General features: G+C 35.9%; 1 pseudogene; it reads right to left on the bottom strand.

Moving 5' to 3' along the window:
- Positions 1-9,724: 9,724 nt before the first annotated feature.
- LOC114923233 lies at positions 9,725-9,824 on the bottom strand (annotated as a pseudogene).
- Between the last annotated feature and the right edge of the window lie 2,113 nt (positions 9,825-11,937).

Below are 11,937 nucleotides of genomic sequence, written 5' to 3'. Positions count from 1 at the left end.
ATCTAAATAAGATTATTGTTGCTTTCCAAAGGCCCCCCACTTTAATTCCCATGGGGTTGTTTTGGGAGGAGGAGAAGAAATCAGAATACAAAAAGATGGCACAATAGAAAATAGGCCAATTTACTGTCAATTTTCATCAGTGTGAGCTTAGAGTGCTACAGGCCCTGCTTCAAGATGCTTTTTGAGCTAAGTTCAGATTCTTATAAATATTCAGTGCAATACTTATTTGTACCATTCAAAAAAAAGAGGTGACCCATTTCAGGAATTATTTGTAATGCACACATACATCTCAAGTCTGTATACATGAGAAGCTTTCTAAATGTCATCTGAGGAATGCAAATTATGTCAACATTATTTAGCACTGGAATGTATGTGCTTAATTGCCATGTCTTGATGTGTTATTCTGGAATCTGTTCTCAAATACAGAGAGACTGTAGTCAAAAAAGCCAAGCACGTGTGCTTATTTTGTTTTATTGGTGGTGATGGTGGCACTTTAATTTGTTTTAGGCTTTCTATAATGGAGTGGAGTTTACAGTAAGGGGAGCTGCTGTTGAAAAATGGGAATAAATAACATGCCTAGAATAGGTATACTGGATGTATTGTCTTTGGGATGTTATCTAGTTAAAACTGTAATCCTCAATGCTTTTCTGAGTGCGAGGAAATTTATCTTTGAGTAGACATTTGCAGAATTGTGCTGTAAGCTAGCAATTTGAGCAAAGGTTCTTGGTGATGTTTCTTTTAATATTTTTTTATTTTATTCACAATGTTAAAATACAAATTCCAAGAAAAAAAAAAAGAAGAACAGAGCTAAACAACATAGATAGATAGATAGATAGATAGATAGATAGATAGATAGATAGATAGATAGATAGATAGATAGACAGACAGGCAGGCAGGCAGGCAGGCAGGCAGGCAGGCAGACAGACAGACAGATGATATAGATATATAGATATAGATATATACAGACAGGTATAGACATAGATATAGATATAGATATAGATATAGATATAGACAGACAGATATAGACAGACAGATATAGACAGACAGATATAGATATAGATATAGATATAGATATAGATATAGATATAGATATAGATATAGATATAGATATAGATATAGATATAGATATAGATATAGATGTGCATACAGAAAGAAAAAGCATAAAAAACCCAAACATATATATATATAATGCCCCACCTAGTTAAATACAGATAAATATATTTCAAGAATAATATTCCCCCCTCCCCTTTTGCAGAACAGGTCCACAATTTATGAACTTGTACAACTCTATTTACCCAAACAATTTGGTTGGGCAAATAGGTGATGTAGACCTGTTATGAACAATTCTGCCAATCTTGGTATGTGAATTGTTCTTTAATGAACCAAAACACAATCGGCACAATTCAGTTTAAACCACCTGCGCACAATAATACTATTCTGCTTTTGGCTTTTCCTTCTAGATTTAGGTTTTTTTTTCTGAAAATAGGAGATGGAAGATACAGTTCTGGTTAGTTTGACAGTATTATTCTTTCACTGAAGAAACTGACAGAGGATGTAAAAACAAATACTGTTTGTATTTGATTTCTGAGATAGAGAAGAAGGGGAGGGTGTATTCTCGTATGAGGAAGGGGGGAGGAACCTGCTGTGAAAAATGGAAAACACGAGGTTGATCATGCCTCATCACATCTGCCAAGTTCAATCTGCCATTACAGAGGGTGAGCTGGCTAAACTATGTATAGAATTGACTGACAACATTTATCTTACTCACTGAATGATTTTGGTTTGTGTAGTACAACATATGTCTTTCCACCATGTCCATGAATACATGGTTTGTTAAGAGCAGTTAATTAGTAGCGATGAACAATAACTTAATGGATGTGATTATCTCTGTTAAACTATCCCGGAGACCTTACCATTTGTCCTGCTAACACAATCCCTGAATATTGTCAATTTGCAAGAGATTCTTGAAGAACTGTGCTTGTGACATCAAAACTTAGATGAATACTTTTCAGAAAACATTTCTAAGTTGAAAAGAGGAGAAGGAGTCAGTATTTAGCAATAGCAACAGCACTTAGACTTCTATACTGCTTCACAGTGCTTTACAGCCCTCTCTAAGCGGTTTACAGAGTCAGCATATTGCCCCCAACAATCTGGGTCCTCATTTTACCGATTTGTGAAGAATGGAAAACTGAGTCAACCTTAAGCCGAAATGCTAGCAGCAGAATTAGCCTGCCTTATTGCATTCTAAACACTGCACCACCACAGCCCCTGAAAGAATCTCTCTTAGGATATCATAACATATTTCCTACCTTTGGTGCTTAAGCTCAATCATGCCAGGAGACAAATATTACTGTGTTAAGTACTTCTCCCATTCTGAAGGTCTTTATTGTATGGTTAGCATGTGAAAGGGCAGAACTTTTAAAGGAAATTCCTTGAGTAGACCATGCTGTTTATTCTTCAGAGGATCAGGAAAATAAGTATCCAAAGATGAGAGTACAAGCACTACCTACTTGGTTCAGCAGTAGAGAGTTGACTGTTGACTGGTAATGGAGAAGAATTCAGAGATGTGCAAGTAAAGAAACCAAATTTCCACCAAAAAGTCTGAACTGCTGAATTTTAGGCTGTCCTTGGATGCTTTGAATATGGCTCTTGCCATTTATATGTTCTTTCTCCTATAATTTAGGACCCGATGTACATTTTTTAAAGAAAAAAAGAATATGACTTTAATATATAATAATGGAAAAGAGAAAAAAGAAAACAAAAAAAGTGAAAGAACCCTGCAAAAAGAAACAGGAAAAATGAAAAACAAAAAATATACTGCAAATAAGGGGTAGACACATAGAGAAAACCATCCAGTCTAATTTTTAAGTAGCTCATTAAGTCTTGACTACATGAAATATTACTAATCAGACTTTCAATTTAACGGACAGTCACTTCATAAGACACATGGGGGGGGGAGAGAGATTCAATATTATAAAATTGGAGTTGACAGTCTTTCCAACACTGAGAGTAACGTGTGTGTGTGTTTGTGTGTGTGTGTGTGTGTGTGTGTCCTATGTTTGGAAAATCCATTCTTGCCCCTGATTTCCAAAAAAATGTTTTATCTATAATTCACATATTGAGATTATCACAGAGAATAATTTTACTATATGAATAAAAATAGAAATTATACTTCTCTCCCAATCTGTTCCAAATGTGTTTCATGGCCTTTAATACAATAGAGCTATTGCTAAATCTGGAACTAAATATGCCCCCTGTCAGGCCCCCAAACCAAGAAAGACACACATTTTTAAGCAGTTTCCTTTATTGTTCCTTAATCAAAGACAGAAATCATGCCAATTACTTGTACCATTAAAAATATACTCTGAGAGGTTCTAGGGAGAAGCTATCTTGACTTTCTTTTTCACAACCAAATTATCCAAACTTCACTAGCTCTTGATCCTCTGGGATGCAAGCCCTCCTTCCTGGGAATCCAGACTACATCCCATCCCATCCCATCATATCAGAGAAGCCACATAACTACTTTCCTGTATCCAGCAAGACCATCACTGCAGATTTTGATTTTTCTGAACATATATCGCAAATGCCAATAATTTAATAGTATCAAGTGCTTGGTGACCAGATTCTGCAGATTGGATAATCAAAGGGTCACGTCAGCTCCCAATATTTTGTGTCAACATTTTAAAAAGCTTAATTTAATACTGGATAATAGTTATCAGACTATTACCTGACTTCAGAATCATGATTTACACCAATTGTGATCTTACCTGGCTGCAGTAACTCATCCCTCATTACCATCAAGATAAAAAAACAACAACTGCAATACATCTTACCAGAAACTGTCTTTGAAGACTATTTGGAAATTGTAACAGGTGCAGAATGCTGTGTTAATCCAGCTGGTTGTAATATGTAACCCTACTACTTACAGTTCATTTTCAGATGCAATCTAAAATGAGGTTTCAACTCAAAAAGCTCTGTGTGGCTTGGCAGCTACTGTACATACGTGCAGACCTGTTGTTTCTAACTTGCATTGGTCTGAATTTCTCAAGCACCGAGGGAGAGAAACTCTTCATTCTCAAGTTCTGCACTTCTGGGAATGAGTGGAAACAAAGCTAGGAGATGCTGCTTCTCAAGGGCAGTCCTCGTGTGGTGGAATGAGACCAGTGAGATGAGAACAGCCCTTTCCCCCAGAGCTTTTCTCTGGGAATGCTCTTATTGCTTCATCTTTTACCTTTATTTATTTTGCATATTTGTTATGTTTATTATTACGGTGTATGTTGCTCCTTACCATTATAAGCATAGCTTAGTTTATTTGTTACTATTTTTAATCATACTGTGGATGTTATAAACTGCTGAGAGTCACAAGGTGGCAGCAAGTTATAAATTAATTAAATAATCAATGAGCAAGCAAGCAAATTCAATTTTGTCAATTAAGTGAGGGTTTAATTAAAGGGCATCATCACAGACCCCCAATATTATTGAGCAAAGAACTTTATACCAGCATGGGGAAAATCATCTACATTGGGAAGTAGATTGTTTTGTAGATTTCATGATATCTATTATTTCTTTGAGAGATAAAGATGCATGAAATAGCCAGACTGATCATGTGTCATAAATAGCTCTTATATACAAACTGAGTTCTATTTCACCTAGTATGGTCACTGGAATCATTATTGAGTCAATATAACCATCCCTATTATTGTACAAAATAAGAGTAGTAGACTTTTGAGCCATACCTTATCAAGGTTAGAAAAGACTCTCATTGAAGTTTTGGGGGAGTTGGAACAATATCTGAAAACAGCTTGGTTTTTTATCTGTTTCTGATTATGTTCCCTCCTGTAATTCTGTAAAAGAATTGAGTTGGGCTGAGAAAGAGAGTGACAGTCACAGAGCAGATTTTATGCCAAAGTAGAATTAGAACTCACAGTCCCCAAGATTCCAAAATCAGGGCTGGCCTTCAGCAGACTGAGTAAGTTTGCCACTAAAAGAAAAAAGAGAGTATAGAAAAACAAAACCCATAGTCTCTTTCTACCTCCATATAAAAAAAACCATCATAAACATAATCACAGTGATGTGCAAATTGAAGTTGAACGATTCAGAGGAAGAATTCAATGGTTGTACCAATAGTAATAGAAACTCTTGGAGCAATACCCAAAGGGTTGCCTAGATACATGGAAATGTTGAACTTATCAGACCTGAATATTCTGACTTTGCAAAAAAAAACCCATCTTATTCGGAACTGCCTATACAGTATACTCAGACATTACCTTAACATCTCTTAGGTCCTTGGTTAGGACTTGAACTGTTACGTTTTTACCAGTTGTGAATTGAATTGAACATTAAATCTTAAATAATAGAAGAACCAATAATCTGCTCGCTTTTCATGAGAACTGAAAATGTGCAGGCCGAAGAAAAGTGCTTCACACTACCTAATACTAATGCTGGCTAATAGGAACCTTACATTTTCCATCTAAGACCTGGTTATATAGTTCCATGCAACTAACTTGGTTGATCCCAGGTGAGCTGAGAGCAGAATGTGAGCCTTTGTAAAGGAGATTTGATTCTAGATCTTGTCCATTCATCAATCCTTGTCCGTCCTTCTGCTCACTTCCTGAAGTTGCAGCATGTCCTCCCTACCCAGCTGGCACCAGATGTGTTGTCAGCCACCACTGTATATCCCAAGGCCTCCAAGTGGCAGTATGCAAAATCTCAGGTGACACTCACCTGGAAGTGCTTGGCCCTCAACAGCTGTAGCCCCTTGATTACCTTCCCCACCTTGGCAGCTTTGTGCCTCCACCAATTCGATGGCTTGTCAATTCTGCTTAGCTATCACTTTGACTGACTGGAATGAGGGAAAAGGGAGTGTGGGGTGTAGACGAATGGTTAAAATTAATTGCTACATAAGAAAAAAATGAAAGATAATTATTCCTGCTTTCCTGTCAGTGCTTGAGGGTAGATGACCTCATTAACTTGCAGCTTGTACACAATTCAATTACTAGGAGATGGAAAATACATTTTAATTACCTCAGTGGCTTATGCTCCATTCATCTCCATTTGCATGGCTTTTATGCTATTGTGTTTTGAAGAAGTAGCACCCTCAGACTATGGCAATCATAAAAGCTTGATTCTTACCACAGTTATACCTGTATGAGGTAAGATATTAAATATGTGCAGTTAACCATTTGCTGGCTATTGGATTAGAAGTTTCTACTACAATGCTAATGTATTTTCTTACAATAATTCATTTCATCCTCTCATCCTTTATGGAAAACTCATTCAATGTAGATCTGACATTCAACATCTGTCATCTCACCATTGCCTTTCTTTTAATCCACCAGTAAAATGAGTTGCTGGTCTATGAGATAATATATTCAGAACCAAAACAGCTTTTTTAAAAACATCAAATGAAACCACAACTACTTCTCAAGCTCTTTTAGCCATGGTTATCAAGGAAAAATTATAAGTACATGATCCTCAGAATTGTCTAACAATTGGTTGTTAGCCTCCTATGGAAAAGCACTCCTGAAGCAATGAATCATCATCTTCCTCCCTATGTTTTAAATCTGAATCAGATATTTTGCTGCTTGAAGTAAAGGACAGAATGGAGCCCCTTCAGAAGACAACCTGGATGGTAATTTAATGATAGTCCAGCCATGTCCTCCCATACTACAAAGAACTAATTTGATGTGCAGGGCAAGGTAGCTGTCTTGTTCTGCTGAATACTAGAGTGCATAGATATTGTTATTTGTCAGAAAACAGGAGAATCAGTCAATTGATCTTTGGATTTCTCTAATCCAACTGATCTTTGGATTTTTCTAATGTAGTGAACAATAGTTAAATATAAAAATAGGAAACCACTTGGGTGGTCATCTTTTTAGGCCTGCCAGTGATATGTTCACAGGTGAGGAATCCCTTAGAGAACAGACTATTTGTTCAGCATTTTTACTTTGATTAAAATTATAGCTCTGGTGATTACAGTTGCTCCTTTTAAAAATCCATTATAAATCCCTGACCTGTGGAACCTGTGTGGAAGTTCTCTCAAGGAGGAACTTTTTTTCATTTATGCAGAATGTGCCAAAATCCTATCAACTCTTCCTAGGTTTGTGTATCCCAAATTCCCCAGGCAAGAATCCATTTATCTTGACTTTTTGCGCTCCTATGACTTTGAGTGTGGCATAAATCATACCCATGGTACGCTGAGCATAGGTGTAGGAGAAGAAAAATGCTTTGGCATAAAAGTGTTTTTCCATTGGAAGGACCAGAACAGGTAACAATACTCAGATTTAAGTAACAATACTCAGATTTAAGAAATGTGCCCAGCACCAAGGCAAGTATCATCTTGACTTCTACTCATGTGGTCTTCAAAGAGAATGTAAAACAAATGTCAGTGGGACCGTTCCACTGAAATTGTAAGGCTTTACAATGCTAAACTTTCTTCAGATTATGCCCAAACATTCTTTAGAAACATAAAATCATATACATTCACACCAGAATCACAACAATTTTTGAAATCCGATTAAAATTAAATAAATTAATTTTTATTCCATATAGTTTGAAGACCATTTGTGCTTTCCAATTCATTTTCTAGAAATGGAGACAGACATGCTCTTTCTAGGTATATCTGTTTATATTCATAAAAACATAAAAAGCCCTGCCAGATTACAACCTACCTCAGTGATAGGAAGTTTGATGCCCATAACCATCATTTTTTCTGCAACATATCCCTTGATATCTATCAGGCCTCATCTCCACTTGACTTGTTTTCCTTTTTTGTGAGAGTGCCAATAATGTTGATTCAGAATTCTAGTTGCATACTTTATGTCTGACTATTTTGTACAGTATTCTGTTCCCCACAATGGAAACCCATAGATTGGATTGATTGACTGATTCATTGATTCATTGATTATATGCCACCATGGTAAACTCTTAGTGATGATAATGACAGGAATTCTCCTGGATGATCTGCTTCAGCCTGGTCCTTCAGGTTATCACTCATTGCCACTATAATAAAATCCATTCAGGTATCAAAAATATGATAATTTGAGCCCTGATCGATTGCACCTTGAGTGAGAATTCTGAATTGATTGGTCTGATGATCCATTTGTTTGCTGTTTGGCTATCCATGGTATTAGGAATCCTTTTCAACAGAAAAGTTAAAAAAAATTAAAAATGTAAGGATAGGTCTTCTTATCCTATGTATTCAAAGTCTTACTTTTACTTCCATACTACAGTATGTCACAGGCAAAACCATTGCCTGCACAGTTCTTTTCACTGTAGGTCTAGACATGTCATGGCATCTAACTATCTTTAATTAGGCTTTCATTGCTACCCTAACAAATGCTAGTTTGCAGTATATACCTTGGTTGTTTGCTTTTAACTGTTAATAATTGATTGTAAAAGGCAGAAGCTACATCATTTCAATATGTTCATGGTCGGTTTTGAAGCTTTGCTGTTCTTATTAATTTGGTCTTCTTTATGTCTAATCTTAATTCCTATTTTTGAAGTGTTCTTTGACTTTCATTACTAGAGATTCCAGATCATTTGAATTTTCACCTATTAGAGTAGTGTCATCAGCATTGCACATGCTGTTAGTATTTTGCTTCTAGTTTTAAAGCCATGCCCATTTTCTTCCAATCCTGCCTCCCTTAATATATATTCAGCACATCTAGCATAAACTGAAGGAAATAACTCTGTGTAATAAGACAAATTAGAAATAAACATATTTCTAATTCTGTCCATGCAAACTCATACTTATATTGGTAAATCGTTTAAAAATCCATTTGCATTTAAGTAATAAGGCCACGTGCCAAGTTCCAGCCTTGGGTTTTTGCATTCTCTAGGCTATCAGGCTAAGAAGAAATAATGATACCCCATAAAATGTACCATAAATGATATTTTCATTTTTCTTGAATGATGTCATTTTTCATAATGATGATTATGCATCTAGTGGCATACCTACAATATATCTTTCTTCACATTGTGATGGCAGCCAGAGTACATCTATCACCACTATTTAACATAGTCCTCCCTATCTTAAAGCATCTTATGAGCCTGAGAACTTCTCAAAGGCATTTGCCAGAACTTTAGAAAAAATTTGGACTATGTGGAATTGTTGGACTGAAGATGGCTCTGTGATAGAATAAAAAAACTGGCAAGTAGACCAGCTTTTCTTAATTCCTCTCCAAACAAGGAGAGGGCTTGAGATCACCTAAAGTGCTTCAGACAATTGCTCCTCATGAGGAGACTGCAAGACAGCAGTTTGCCAGATTTAGTGCTCTGATGAGGGAATAGCCATCTTGGTCAAACTGTGGTTCACACGTTTGAAAGGACACCGGATTCACATACTGTCTTTTGTAAATGGCTTGCTAACTGCTTTTCAGTTATTAGGAACCTTTGGTTTTACAGCAATAGATGAGTTTCCTTCAATCCTTAGTGAAAGTACTATTTAGGATTTTAAAATGTTTCTGGAATAAACAGCCAAAGAGTGATTAAGACTGATTTTAGAAAGTTACAAAAGGACTAAGGGACAAATAAAAAAATAAAAAGAAATAAAATTCTAAGACATTACTTGATGAGACTAAAGATCAAGATTGTTAGAAATAAAAGGAAGGAATATGCAGTTAGTTTATGTGATCAAGATTAAAATAGATATCTCGTTATCTCTGGTAATTCTTTTATATATATGTGTCTGTGTGTGCGTGTGTGTGTATAGTACATATTTCTAAAAAATATGGAATGCTTCACAAATTTGTGTGTCATCCTTGCGCAGGGGCCATGCTAATCTTCTCTGTATCATTCCAATTTTGTGCTGCCGAAGTGAGCACCTGGTAATTCTTAATAGACTTAATAGACTTTTGCTGACCTCAGTACTGAAATGATGAGGCTTTATAATAAGAGACGTGATGTGGGAAGAAGAAATCGTTTGTTGTATTTTAAGAAAATGTGATAATTTACTAAAATTGTTTAAACTTATTGGGATGAAGGGGAAGTAATTTCTTTATGCGTTTCTTTTTCTTTGCTTTATGTTTGTTTTTTTCATTTTCATTTTTCTTTCAATTTTTTCTGCATCCTATATTTTTATTCTTTTATTTTTTTAGTTTGTATTATTGTTGTAATTGCAATTTTTATTATTATTCAAAATGAAATGCAGAACAATTTAGTTTCAACCAGATAGAAAAGTTATAAAGATGCGATATTATAGCTCTTTCACACATCTATTACTTAACCAGCAAAAGCTCCCTTAGAATTCCCCGAAACCTTTCAGATGTTTTTGAATACACTGTAAATGTAGAAACTGAAAGTCTGTGGAAATTCTCAGTCCTCCAGGAATCAGGGTTAGACAACCTTGGCTCTTTTATCACTCGTGGACTTCAACTCCCAGAATTCTTGAACCAGCCATGCTGCTCAGAAATTCTGGGAGTTGAAGTCCACGAGTCATAAAAGAGCCAAGGTTGCCTACCCCTGCTCCAGGTCATGGTTGCCCCAAAAGTGCTTTTTCCAAAAGGCAACTGGACTTTGGTTATTTTTTTTCCCTTTAAAAATGTTTCTCTTCTCATCCAAGAAGCTTCTTCAGTTCTGGATTGGAACTTCATCTTCTTTTTTTCTTTAAACCTTCCCATATTACTTCACTTGTGAGCCATTCCTTTTAGGTTAGAAGCCGTCATCAATCTATTTCCACTGCCAATTCCATCTTGCCAGAGGACTTTAGAAACCTTAAACATTCCAGCTCTTCCTAGCTATCCAAAAGGTGAGGGAAATTTGCTCTACCTTTTTTAATGTAGGCGCTGTGGTACTACTGAAATGTATACGCTATTCTCAAACCTTTTACATCAAACATTGTGTAATGCATTTCTTACAGGAATACTCTATCTAATTTTCTTCTTTTACATAAAACGTTAGAGAACAATGTGTTTCGCCTGCTAAATATCGTAGGGTCAGCTTCAGAAATGGTAGGTAGGAGCATAGTTGGAAAGACTATGTCAAAACTCTGGAAAGCTCTTTCCAGTCATTGATGAAAATATCAACCCAGATGAACAAATAACATAATTAGGATTAGCTCTCATCTCTGTATTTGGACTCAACTGGCATTTAAAGATTTGTGGAGCATGGGCTCTTTCTTAATAGTGAAAGTGTCAGTAATGCACAGTGTTATATATAGATTTGTTCTTAATCTGAACACAGAGCATTAAAAACTTCATTTCAAGACCTGGCCTGGATATTGTAGATATCATGTGATTTAATAAGGAGACACATACCTCCGTTATGTGTCTCCTTATCAAAAAGAAAATGGAAAAGGTTAATGCATAAGAGTTCTGGGTGAAGAAATTGCTGAGAAGCCTCCCATTTCTATTTTGTATGCTCCACTCTGTTTTCATACCCACATATTTTGGGATGAAGTAGAGGGAAGGTAGATTGTCTAGGGAAAAGATCAGTTACGTAAAAGGAAAATTATCTAGCCATGAGTTAACAAAAAGGTAAAAAGATAACATGAGTATGTTCCCCTTATCTGTAGAAAGATAGGCATATTTCTCACGTGTTCTAGGCCAATGAAAAATCAGGAAGACTGATAGAGAATAGAATGCATCCCATCATTCATTTCCAATCTGAAATGAGTTGCAAGGTCTAACCCTTCCATAATTCTTGCAAATTTCCCAACAGTTTTTATTTTGATACCTCAAATAAGCCATGAAACAAAAGATGGGGAAGTAAAATAGCAAGAAAATATTTTTAGGAACCTTTTTATTTATTTATTTATTTATTTATCACAACTTATATGCCGCCCTTCTCCCCATGGGACTCAGGGCGGCTCACAGCATGTTAAAACAGTATAAAACATTTCCCCTCTAAAAGCCAATTAAAAACCAAATATTTGTCGCTGTGTCTTGTTAAAATCCTTAAAATTGTCCCTATTTAAAATTCACCCTAGGTCAGACCCGC

Source organism: Protobothrops mucrosquamatus, unplaced genomic scaffold (genome assembly GCF_001527695.2).
Source record: "Protobothrops mucrosquamatus isolate PMUCROS unplaced genomic scaffold, P.Mucros_1.0 scaffold2581, whole genome shotgun sequence".
Classification (NCBI taxonomy): domain Eukaryota; kingdom Metazoa; phylum Chordata; class Lepidosauria; order Squamata; family Viperidae; genus Protobothrops; species Protobothrops mucrosquamatus.
This window is presented reverse-complemented; position numbering and strand designations above follow the sequence as displayed.